The sequence below is a fragment of the Acanthaster planci genome, linkage group LG20, assembly GCF_054643075.1.
Source record: "Acanthaster planci isolate LZ-2023a linkage group LG20, COTS_SCS, whole genome shotgun sequence".
NCBI classification, from domain to species: domain Eukaryota; kingdom Metazoa; phylum Echinodermata; class Asteroidea; order Valvatida; family Acanthasteridae; genus Acanthaster; species Acanthaster planci.
In genome coordinates this window covers 6,620,704-6,634,215 of record NC_141796.1, presented here as the reverse complement: position 1 = coordinate 6,634,215, position 13,512 = coordinate 6,620,704, and the positions used below count along the sequence as shown (strand labels likewise).

General features: G+C 41.5%; 1 long non-coding RNA gene across 4 annotated transcripts; it reads right to left on the bottom strand.

Moving 5' to 3' along the window:
* Positions 1-191: 191 nt before the first annotated feature.
* LOC110978504 (uncharacterized) lies at positions 192-11,619 on the bottom strand. 4 transcript variants are annotated; one of them, XR_015423477.1, is made up of 6 exons: positions 11,197-11,619; positions 10,334-10,401; positions 8,476-8,767; positions 4,662-4,816; positions 3,638-3,757; positions 192-2,117 (listed from the first exon to the last, which is right to left on the bottom strand). It is a non-coding gene; the product is annotated as an uncharacterized LOC110978504 (long non-coding RNA). The 4 variants fall into 4 exon arrangements; XR_002598078.2 differs by lacking the exon at positions 10,334-10,401; XR_002598079.2 differs by lacking the exon at positions 10,334-10,401 and having other exon boundaries at positions 4,662-4,793.
* Between the last annotated feature and the right edge of the window lie 1,893 nt (positions 11,620-13,512).

Here is a 13,512-nt window from a genome sequence, read left to right as displayed (position 1 = left end):
AAAAGGCTCCATGAGGGAACTTTATATGAGGAGCTTGGAAGATGTTTTAAACTGGCAGGGCTTAGAATGCGGCTGCAATGTAAAATCTGAGGATGGGAAACGGATGTAACTCTGGTAGTGTGAAATGGTTGAGATTAGGAGAAGGGGCTAAGTGGCAAAGTACTACATACAAATAGAATTAAACAGAATAGTTCTGTTAGTTTAAACATTTATTTCATAAAAGGCACCTGTACAATAGAAGTGGTTCTGATACATAGTAATTTTGATAAATATACCCAGAAAAAGGCCTACATGTATTTTCACAGCAAGCTAAAATTTGTAAATTCTGATTTAAAACTTTTGTGATAATTAAAATTGGAAAGGCTAATAATTAAAAGACACCAGGAAAATACAAAGGCACATAGAACCATTTCCAGGGGATGATAAACTTGTTACAGTGAGGTTTTGAACAGCCACTGTTTTGGCTAAGCAGGGTTGATGGGTACGGTACAGGTACATGCTTATTGCCTAAATGGGAAAGGGGGAGATATGAAATGTGCAATACACTGTTCACTTCTTAAAAGCATGCAATATAGTTATAAACTTTCCTCGTGCCCTAGACTGTAGTTTTTCCAAACGGTAACTATTTTATGGTACAATTTGTCGGGTCAGTGCTAAAAGGTCAATGCAGCAAAAATAAAATTTGTGAAAATACTTTCAGGGTCTTACTCTGAGCATGAAGGAAATGCATTGAAACACACAAAACATTTGTTTTACTTTTATTAAACCTTTTTTTTGGACCAACATATTTAAATATTAGGAAATTTTCTTGCTTAATTTCAGGTTTAAAATAGTATTTTTCGGTAAGGACCATTAAATGCAATTTTTCAGTAAGGACCATTTAGCACCGACAGGACAAATTACAGTTTTTGAAGTACCATACATGTACATGTGTAGCATCGTGATAATGTTATGACTTTATTTTGGGGAGACAGGTTGGCACAATGATACTTTCCTTGCCCTCCACCTCAGTGTTCCACCTCAGCGATCCACAATCAAATCTTGCCCAAACCGACGTGTGGATTGAGTTTTGGCCCCTACTTGATTCCTTGGGTTTCTCTATGATTATTTACCTGGAGTTTTCTTCCCACCTTTAAAAACTTCACATTATTTCCCCCCCCCCAAGATGGGTGAAAAAAGTAATGCATGTACACATCACTACAGTGGCATCAGCTGATAATGACGGCCCATTGAAAATCATCCCATAGAGTTTACATGTACAAATTGTACAATGAATAAATAAAGTTACCGTTACTCTTTTATTTTTAGTCATCCAATGAACATTAAGCACTTATTGGGAGGTTGTGGGCCTTGGTGGGATTCGAACCTGGGCCGCTGAGGTGGAAGACAAGGAAAAAGCTGCTATGCAAACCTGACTCCCAGAAAGTGAATTTAAAGCAAGAAATTTGCGCAAATATGAGAGAGAATGGTTGTTGAAATGCAATATGACCAAGTTACGTTAAACAGGAAAATATCCTTTTCAGTAATGAATTTGGATGAAAGTACTGTGGAAAGAGTTTCCATACACTGATACATCGCTAATTTCTGCCTGCAATGGAACATGTTTGTAAATGTGACAATTGGGAAGCAGTACGGTCCTAAAAATTCAAATTTAGCAGGGAAAACAATGAAGAGTTTTACTGCTTAGAATTTCCTGGCCCTGCCTCATAGGGTTTGTATATAGGGTGTCAAGTGATGGCTGTGTATGGAACTTTTTCCCACTAATATACAAACACATATAGAATTGCTCCATCATAGGGTGGCAGGGGCGTAAATCTGTGGGGTGAGGGGGAGTGCAGTTGAACCTCGTTAATACGAGGCCCTTCAGAGTTAGCAGATTAACTTGTTATAACATGAACCTTGTATTATCAGGAAAGAAAACAATGAAGAATGATTGGGACCTAAAATTTTCCTTGTTAAAAGCAAAATGTTGTATTTACAATGTTCTTATTAACAGGGTTTGAATGTATCTTGCCCTCCATCTTGTTTCTCTCCTTGTTGTAGGAGGCGAGGGTGCTCTTCTCATCGGCACCATTGTCTGGTTCTCCTAGGCCATATGCACAGCTTTCATATGAGGTCTGGGGAAGGAATCAATCACAAAAGAATGAGCTCAGCTACAGTGGGAACAGACGTTTCTGAGAATAAATACACATCTTTTATGGGTATGAGGCCTGAGCAGGTCCAAGAGAGGGCGCAGTTTTCCTTGCAAAGCAGGTTCCTTTGGTGGGAACTGCACTTTGCTGGCTTACAAATATGAAATGCACGTTACAATTGCATTGCTACCAACAAAGTGAGCACTTCCCATCAGCATGGCTCTTTTCAGCTGATGCGGGGGTGCTTCTGCTCAAGGCAAATAGGTCAAAGTTCACCAACAGAATCTGTGTCCTTTTGTATTCAAATGACCACATCTTTATCAGTATTGGGGCCACTGTTAACCACTACCTGCCGGGTGGATTTTTCTTGAGCAAGACAAGATGCCGGCTCATTTTCAAGATTTTCCGTTTTCAAAATTCTTCAAAAATTCATTATTTCATTTAATTGCCGTTTATACCAATATGAAGGACTCTTTGGGCACTACTCTAAAGCAGACAGGTAAAATTTATTCACTCCTGAATATTTCAGCCAGGCCTGCAGCCTTGGAAAAAGAGCCCAGATTGTGCGGTGTTACGTAAAATTCTTTTGTTCCCGAAACTGGCACAGTGCACTGCTGACCTCTTTTCAATTGGGGCCAGATTAGCGTGCAGCAGTGCTGTGTGGCTCATCGCTGCGGTGGTGGAGAGCTTTTGTCCCCGGAGGTAATCCGCTCGCTCTAACTGCCTCAAACCGTGGTATACTGTTTCAAAACAAGGCTGGATTATCTCCACTATTGAGAGCAAAAAAGTGTCGGTGATGCCCAGCTGCTCAGTCTTTTGTGCTGAGCACAGTCTTTTGTTATAAGGCCCAACTCTTTTGTCCCAGTTCCAGGCTCCCCGGCTCTGCATATAAAGCCTGTGTACTCAAAAACGGGTCACCCAGCAGCGAGTGGTTAAAAGTGAGATGTCAAGGAGGAAAAACTTGTTCAATCTGACTTGAATAATTTCTGAAATCCGTCATTCTGGCAAGCTGTCTTTATAAAGAAACAATGAAAGAAGGTCGTTTCCAAAGACTGAGTGTTTAAGTATGTATTTTGAAAGTTTCCAGTAGAAACGTGTGCAAGCATTGTGACATGACTCACGTTACTTAATGTACAATTCATTGGTTCAGTGCATGACATCGCACAGCTGCACTTGATTGAATATGAGAATGCATCCTGGCCGTTGAATGCAGGTGCAATCTAACACATCACACGGCAAATCATGATCCTACAATGTTGTTTTTCCTGGAATATACATCATTTACTGAGCAGAAACTTCAGGTTTGTTCTAAGGCACCCTTTACATTTTTGAGTACTTTTCTTGCCTGAAAGGAACATAATCCACAAAGGATCGGACAAATGATGGACTGTACCTTTAAATGTACCGGTAGGGTCCCCCCCCCCAAAAAAGGTGATACATTTCTGTGATGTGTCTATTAATTATTTACTGGCCAAAAGCTGACATAAATAACATGACACTCTTACCGTCTACCATTCATGATGTAAGGCCTGCGTTTTCAACATCAGAGATGTCATCGCTGGTCATTCCAGTCACACCAGAATGCGGGATATGTTAGCGAGCCTCAGCAGTACCGGTGCATTCACCTGACAACAGGAAAAAGCAGTCAACATCATGACAAGTAAAGATAACATTTTTTAAATGAAACGCTTTTGAGTGAAGGTTTCCAAAAAAGAGCAGATCCAGAATCGAACTTTATTGGGGGGCAACTGTTTGAAACTTATATATATTTACAACAAAATGACTCAAAAGATACCAAGAAGTGAAATATTGGTCTTATATCTTATTTGGCTTTGTGTCTAGATTTTATACTCAAATTATCAGTTTTTTCAATACTGGTGCTACAGGTGAGATGTCAAAAGATGTGGGAGAATATGACTTGATTGGTTTCTATTAAAATGTTGTATGTACAGTCCATCATCTAAAAAGCACCTGACAAAGTTATTGTTGAAAAACAAACTTGTTTTAAAGATGATTAGGGGACTAAACTCCCTGAGAAATCAGTCTTTCTACCAAGCTGTCATTTTGAAGAAAACAGTGAAAGAAGGCCATTTCCAACAATGCGTCTCAAGATTGGAAAGTTGCCATTAATAGAAGCACGCCCAAAGTCTTGTGACACAACACATGCATTACTAAATGTATAAGTTGTTGATTGTGAGCATGACATCGTGTGGTTGTCCTGGACTGTGCATGAGAATTGCCCCAGATGCTAGATTCTGGTGCAATTCAAAACATGACTCAGTAACTTTGGGTCTATAACTGAAATTCTACAATAACATTTATTCACTGAACTGAGACTTCATCAGGTTTGTTCTTTAGTCAACCTTCTTTAGATTTTTGAGTCATTTTGATAAAGGAACATACTGTACAAATGACAAATGATGGACTGCACCTTTAAATGTAGGGTTCCCTGCAAAAACAATTGATACATTTTGGTGATGTGTATTGTATACTGGCCAAAAGCAAGCATGAATCTAATGACGTTCTTACCTGCTACCATTCATGACATAGCTAGCATGCATTTTCAGATTTGAAGATTTCATCCCTGGTCAGTCTACTCACTCCATGACGTGGGATAAGTTAGCCAGCCTCGGCATGGGCATCCATTGCAATACATTACATCTGTCAACAAGGCATTTCCATATCTAACAATCACCAAAATGACAAGATAACCTAAATGAGTTTGAAAGTTTCAAGTATAACAGGATAAATCAAGACCTTTGGGGGTGTCTTTGCTGGTTTGGGAAGGGGTACAAGTTTTCCAAATGTTTGCGGTCATGTGGCCATTTATGGCCTTTCTGTGGACCGTCATGTGGCCATTTATGGCCTTTCTGTGGACCGTCATGTGGCCATTTATGCCCTTTCTGTGGACCAAGACTACATTCTGGGACTTTTTTACGCACGGGAAAAGAGAACTAAAGACAAAGCCAAGAAAATAACCTTCAATTACTTAACATATTTTGGTTCCTTTTTTACCGGGGGGGGGGGACAGGGCTGTTGCGCTTCACCCCAGGATCTACAACTGGAAATGTAATGTAAGTGTCTAAGACAAAACTACACCACTGCCTGGTAAACAGAGAGTAACAGCGTGGGTCTATCTAAAGGCTCTGGTAACGTGCACAAGTACAGTATGTGCAAATGCTGTATGTATGATGGCAGCCATGTTGAAGGTCATGATTCAACGACCCCACCAATGGCTGTGAAATGCAAACTGTTGCATCACGCTGGCACGGCACAAGTTGCAACGTGACTTTCCTGCACGTAAACAATCACATGACTTGACGCTGGGCATGCAGGCCCCAGGCCAGTCCAGCAGTATTAACTCCAATGCTACCGATCCCGTGCAGTGCACTGGGTGTACTAGTCTGACGCACTCTGTTGCACTGGGCAATCAACAGCAGATGACCTACCAGTAACTGGCCATAACATGTTGAGACAATGACAACTGGACACTCATTGAACAATGCCACTGTGGGATCTTGTGGTAACTGGTAACCACAGACTCCCAGGCTGTTTGGTCTTGGTGGCTGGCTACCACAGACTCCCAGGCTGTTTGGTCTTGGGGAGAGTTGGCCTATTGGAACCCATGGTGGCTGGCAACCACAGACTCCCAGGCTGTTTGGTCTTGGGGAGAGTTGACCTATTGGAATCTGTGGTGGCTGGCAACCACAATCTACCAGGCTGTTTGGTCTTGGTGGCTGGCAACCACAGACTCCCAGGCTGTTTGGTCTTGGGGAGAGTTGACCTATTGGAACCTGTGGTGGCTGGCAACCACAGACTCCCAGACTGTTTGGTCTTGGTGGCTGGCAACCAGAGACTCCCAGGCTGTATGGTCTTGGGGAGAGTTGACCTATTGGATCCTGAGGTGGCTGGCAACCACAGACTCCCAGACTGTTTGGTCTTGGTGGCTGGCAACCACAGACTCCCAGGCTGTTTGGTCTTGGTGGCTGGCAACCACAGACTCCCAGGCTGTATGGTCTTGGGGAGAGTTGACCTATTGGATCATGAGGTGGCTGGCAACCACAGACTCCCAGGCTGTTTGGTCTTGGTGGCTGGAAACCACAGACTCCCAGGGTGTATGGTCTTGGGAAGAGTTGACTTATTGGATCCTGAGGTGGCTGGAAACCACAGACTCCCAGGGTGTATGGTCTTGGGAAGAGTTGACTTATTGGATCCTGAGGTGGCTGGCAACCACAGACTCCCAGGCTGTTTGGTCTTGGTGGCTGGCAACCAGAGACTCCCAGGCTGTATGGTCTTGGGGAGAGTTGACCTATTGGATCCTGAGGTGGCTGGCAACCACAGACTCCCAGGCTGTTTGGTCTTGGTGGCTGGCAACCAGAGACTCCCAGGCTGTTTGGTCTTGGTGGCTGGCAAGCACAGACTCCCAGGCCGTTTGGTCTTGGGGAGAGTTAACCTGTTGGATCCTGTGGTGGCTGGTAATCACAGACTTCCTGGCCGTTTTGGCCTTCAGGTTAATCGACCTGCTTGATCTTGTTATGATTGACAGGCAAACCACTTGGCAGGGCTTCTGACACAAGTACCTTAGAGGGTTTGGACACTTTTTTAGGGTTATTGTGGGGTGTCAGGGGCCTGGGCTCTACTACATGTACATGTATATAACATCCAGGATACCAATTCATTCCACCAACCCCCGCTACCCTCAGAACTATAAGGATTAATCAACCCTCTAGACAGACATTACATGTATGTGCCATATTTCATTATGCCTTGTGAAAGTTTTGGCTTTTTTGTACATGTATGAATCAACTAGATGGAAATATCCAGTCCACTCAGGAAGATTCGCCGTAAACTTGCAAATCATTGTGTAAAACGCCTGCAGTTTGCTCATGTTGGGTATTTTCATATGGGCCAACATCACTGAATAATATAGGACTTGTGTTCCATTTTGTCAAGGTAGAAGCAGGGCAGACAAAGAACCACACCGTGTTGAGGTAGACCTACATGTATATTGTTTCACCTCATTGTTTGAACACAGTGTCTCTATTAAAGAACTTCAGCTATGTACATGGTTTAACGTAGGTTTGTCAAGTTTACACACGTACATGTTAATGTACAAGAAAAAAAGCCGGAAGGGGGCCTACACAGGCCCTACTGCTTCCTGTTTTTAAGGTCATCATGCCATGCAGACGAGAGGCCTAGGCTATAGCATGCCTAGGCAAATAGGTCTAAGCTGAAGGCCCTAACATGCATGACCATATAGTATCACTGTCAGGTCCCAAATTTTGCCACCTATTGTCAAGTGTGATTGGTTATCACAGGTAAATGGCAAAATAAAAAAAAACACATGGCGGACTCATTCTTGGAGGATGCAGAAACGACGTCAGTTGAAGAGAACTGGAATAGATTGAAATTGGCTATTCTTTCAGGTACGGATGCATACATGTATATCCTATTAGCATATACACGTACATGTAAGATTCTCCCTTGGATGTCTCAATCTCTCAACTGACTTGTCTGGAGAAAAAAAACAGGGCCTTTTACATGACAAAAACCAAAAGTAATCATCGTATAAAACTGGGATGGATATCCTCATCTGTGGAAATGTGTTCACAGGGAATTAAGGAAAGCGGAACACAGTTCCCTCTCCACAATGTTTGAATCACTTTGTACAGATTCAAAGAAATTCTGGTCCTTCATAAAGAATAGACGTCATGAATCAACAAGCATCTCTGCTTGGTGGAGTGGAAAAAATCTTGTTAGCTCTGTGAAGACGGCTGAGGCACTTACTCATCGGTATAGATTAGTGTTTACCACGGAGGGTTCTGCTTCACTTTCCCAAGCTTTTTGGCACTAAAACACCCTTCAATTCTGCCACTTCAAATCCATCCTGATGGCATTTTTAAACTTCTGAACAGTTTGGTTCCACAAAAGGCCCCTGGTCCAGATGGGATTCACCCTTTCGTTTTGAAGATACGTGCATCAGAAGTCACCCCTGTGCTTACAAAGATATTCAGTCAAAGTCTCCCCACCGGTTTTGCTCCAGCTGATTAGTCTATGGCAAATATTGCTCCTATCTTCAAAAACGGAAGTCATACTGATCCATCTAATTAAAGGCCCGTTTCCTTAACCTCTGTATGTTGCAAGGTTATTGAGCATATAATTTACAGCCATGTCATGAAACATCTTGATCGTTTCCATGCTTCGAATCATTGTCAACATGGGTTTAGAGTAAAAAGGTCTTGTGAAACTCAACTCATGGCTACATCTCATCTAGTGAGTCTCTTAAGCAGGTTGATGCCATTCATGAGCTCAATTATTTCGGCACTGAAGGTCCCTTATTTACCTTTGATCTTTGATCACTGGGATGCATCAAACTGTTGTTCTTCAAGGCGCATCTTCAACTCCTGTTGAGGTATTGTCTGGAGTATCTCAGGGCATCGTTCTTGGACCTCTCCTGTTTCTCCTGTACATTAAAGATGTCCCTGATGGGATTAAATCCCAAGTACATGTATGTCCGTTCGTGGATGATTGTCTTGTCCTATTATATCAGCAGGACAGCAGCAGACTGTGAGATCCTTCAAACAGACCTGCAGCAGCTTGAAGACTGAGAGAGGAATGGCTGGTATCCTTCAAACCTGACAAAAGCAGCGTACGTTTCACAAAGAGAAAAGCTACTATTGGAAATTCGTATAAACTGTCTAATCCAGGGGTCAAAATTAAAGGTGGTCCACTGGCCCAAGGCAAGCAGAAAAGTCGGTGGACCAGCTAATCTAAGAAAACTGGTGATCCAGTGGGCCAGTACAAAATATACTTGACAAATTTAATAAAATACTGAAGAAACTTAAAAAAAAAAGATCTGTGTTCATATTACCCAAATTAGTAGTGTAGTGGATCCGGTTATATTTTCATGTGCTGCATGTACGAAGCTGCACAACATAAGAACGATCCAAATTGTAGTTTTTGCCACACATGCGCACCACGCACTGGGCTAACCTACATGTAGAGCATTTTCAAAACAAGGGGTTTTGGCATAGACTTCAGCTTCACTGGTTCCAGTCAGAGCTTGAACATGTGGTTTTGAACGCTGTTTCAAAATGGCTGGAACCAGCGAAACTACAGTCTAAGCCGAATCCACTCTCTTCGAAAACACTCTGGGTGCACTGAACCAATTCAAGCTCCACTGAAATCTATAGTGAAAAATCAACAAAGTTTGGAGCTCCAAGGCAGGCAACTAAAGTCCCTGAAGCCTCTCAAACAAAAAGCAATATGTTGTATGGTCCCTCATATTTCATTTGATTTTCAATTTTTAGTAGATTAGCCAATAAAGTTTTGAATTATCTGCCCAAAACAAACTCACCCCCCCCAAAAAGTGAATGTTCCCAAGTCTTCTCAGCAGCCATTTTTCACATGACATCCCTCACCTTCCTGGGGCTCTTACATGTATGACAAAGTTTCAATCACATTTTTGTCTGCTTTGCCCCTAGATGGGTACCCCTGAATCTACAGAGATGATCCTGGGCCATACTGAGACAGTCCAACAGTTTCTTGGCCCAAACAGACCCCTCTTTTCGAAAGAACCTTTTATGCACCTCGGCCTGGCAGAGAATTTTCCTTGAATTGCAGCACTGCACCCCTCTATGACTTTGGTTTCACTGGTCCCAGTCATTTTGAAAGCAGCGTTCGAAACAACATGTTCCAGACCTGACTGGAACAAGCGAAATGGAAATCTAAGCCTTTTCCACTCATTTTGTGAATGCCGCTTGTCTTGACTGCAAGAAGTTATTTTTGCTTGCGTCAGGTTTCTGTCTGCTTCTATGAGTTAGTGATCGCAAGCTTAACTCTCCTCATTAAGTCCATTTTGACACACTGTGTTGGTTTGGGGTTTAGTCCTTTCAAAGTTCTTTTTGTACTTTTTCATTAACACCTTCTTTTGTGTCCTTTTGTTTTAGTCAAATATTGGTGTCCCAGTCCTTATTAATTCAGTTTCCTGCAACCTTTCCCTCAAAGATCCTTGGTTTAGTTAGAGGTTTGGTGTTTTGCGAGTTCCCCATAGAGTGCTATTTTTCCCGTTACAGAAGGCCCACCAAACTTTCAGCAGGACCAGTGGAAAGAAAAGGTTAATTTCAACCCTCGTAATCACACTGTCAACATATCAAAACACGACAAAGTACATGTACGTAGGACGTACGTGGAATACTCACATTGACACAGTAGTCCAAAGCAAACAGTGGTATGACTGGATTTCTTTGCTGAAACCTTGGCAATGCCCCTCAAAAAGTGATTCAAGCACAGAAAAGCCTAGTTCGACCTCATTTTGAAGTCTAATGATTGCAGTGCTCAAGATACAGAATCATAAAAACTGGTACTTAACAAGAGTGATGACCATAGCCTGTAATCATCCGATATGAATGGCGAACAATCTACAGAATCTGAGCATGTACTGACAACTTCACGTGTGTGATGCAGGTACAAAAGAGCAGGGCAAAGTGTGACCTTTGAACTCATGGATATATAAAGCACATTAAAGGAACAGTGCTAATTTTAAAGGTCCCGCTACAAACCATTCCCTACAAGTAGGTCTACTGGTACAAAAACCAGGGACTGGAATCAGCTGCCACATTATAACATCACATCTGTTCAAAATTCATTTACATGTACATTCAGGAGACAGATCTGACCTGAATTGAGTGATGTTCCAGTTGGATCGGAGGGACCATGCATGGCAATAGTCATGCACGTCTCTGACAATGTACATGTGCTCGAGCAACAACTGCATGCAAGCTTTAAAAAGATTATTATTATCTATTTTATTTATACAGGGTAGCCTCATCAGTTATGAAAAGAACTGCTATTCCTAAAGGGCCCTGTTTATACATTAAATTCAACACAAAAATATGCTCACTAAAATTGATCCATAAAATAAAGACTTAAAGTTAAATTTGAATAAAAAACTGTTAATTTATAATAGAAAACAATAAGGTAAAACTAAAGTAAAGTATGATAGTAGTGAAATTCACATTTCATGATTTGCAAAGAGTATTTGCACCACCTCATAAGAGCCTACCTCCAGAAGAGGTCGTCTCTCCTCGCGTAAGTTTTGTCTGATGTTCATACATACCGCGCGCTGTATACAAACTACCGAGTATTGTACGTATTGGATAAACTAGAGGTGATTCACAAGAGTGCGCCTCCAAGAGTTTGCAACGCGTTTCATGGCCAATCACAAAATCTGTCGACCAAGTGCGGGTCTGGAAAGGGTCGACAGATTTTACGCATTGTGATTGGCCAGCGCGTCGCAAATTTTTGGAGGCGCACTATTATACTGTGAATCACTCGTATTATTAATCTTGGGCTGCATCCCAATCTGTGGTCTAGAGCTACGTCCAAGTCTTCGCTCCATTGGGAATGTGTGGAGACGCGTAGACAATAGACCTAGCCGTAGCTCTGGAAGCTCGTTTCCGACACGGCTTTGACCTTCCTCAGTTGAAAAAAATAAATAAAATGGTAGCGCCCTCTCTTGAGCTTATATTTAGCGCCCTCTATTGACCGAGTGAATAGCGCCCTCTTTCGTAAGAATAAAATTTGTTAACAGCGCCCTCTGTTGAGTCCACAGTGGACATTTTCAATTTAAAGGAAACAGCGCCCTCATGACTCAATCGATGCACGGATGTACTTTTAAGTATGGCGCCCTCAATAGATAAGTAAAAGTTTTGCTTACTTTAAATAAACCTCCACAGTCCCCTATGAACTGGATGATTTTTTCCCCAGGAAAGAGCAAAGTTACAGGAAAAATTGGACCAATTTACGTTTTCATGTATCAGAAGTAAAGAAAAAAGTGAATTTGCGACAAATCTCTGAGACGTTAGAATGGAAAAAATAAAATTGTAAAAACGTTTGCAAATAATATTCAGTAGGAATACATACCGAGTAAACACTTGTTTTTTGTCGTATTCAAAGTGTTCAGCTTCGAGATGAAATTGTTTTGATTCCTAACACAATTTCAACACCCGAGCTCCTGTCATAATATTATCCACTGTTCAACTGGAATCTAAACCTCCTTTTGGATACAAACTATCTATTTTTCTGTCTTTTTCCCCTTTTTTAACTAAGCAGTCTTAACTTCCTTTCCTTTTGATCAAGCAAAATACTTCAAAACCGCATTGGATTAAAATATATTGAAGTGAAAGAGAGCTGTGATAACGCCAGATAACGATTTTAATTTGCAAGAATGTAAGAGTACCATTTATGTCTTCTCTGTGAAAGCTCTTTAGATTTACTTTTCCGAAAAAAAGTATAATCATTATATATTATATAATATATTAAATATTATATATATGTGGCACTTTCAAGGCCAATACTAACCCTATATGGAGCTTAATCGAGGCACCCGGTACACACACGCACACAATAATTCCAATATCACTATCTCAATCCTTACAACCTTAGGCAAGAAAATACATTGTCAGGCACTGGTCTGCTTCAGAAATGCTTGTTTTTTGTTTGCATAAGCATACAGACCCTCTTCAGTCCTCGTGTCACGTAATAATGTTCAGCCAATTTCTCATTTATTTGTTTCAAACTTAAATACCTGTTCTTTTCTGCAGTCGCTCAGAAGTACGCATGTTCAGAACGACATCCCCGAGCCCATGTACTGGCAAAAGGGATTGGCATGCCTGCTGCCACCTGCGTCTCAAAGCTCTCACTTAACACCACCAACGAAGTTCCATCCCTTCATACTGCAAAGCCAATTATTTCACAGATTTGATGTAAGCAGAAGCTTCAGCTATTCATATACAGCACTCAGCGATTTGCCAGCTCATGAGATCTATAATTTTCTCACTTGACCCAAATTCCCGACACACTATAGTATCGTCGTGAACAAGTCATATACAGTGAGCTTGCTCAGTTTCTTACAACGTTTCCAAGCACCAAAGAAACCATGATATGAAACAACCGATATACATGTACATGATACATGAGAGTTACGGTCCCAGCGATCTGGTAAAATGCATGCGTAGTGGAGGGAGAAATGAAAATCCTTGAAAACTGTAACATTGCAAGGTCGCGTCTGGTGTTTGTACTTTAATCCTATGAACATGTAGGCAAACCACATGGAAGTAACTTGTGGACTGTACTTGTACATTGCTCTTTCGGCCTCTTTTTTCTCCCTGTTGCCTTAGATATTTGTAGAAAAGCCATTTTTCCAAAAACGTTCAGGTGCGTGCATATGAAAATTGCACGAAAAGAGAGTACGAATGCGGAAGGAATATCAATTTTGGGCACTATAAAAAGCCTGAGACACGTGTGTGTAATAATACTTATGTGATGCAAGATTGCCAAATATGGCAATAAATTTTTTGATGCCATCATAAGTTTAATG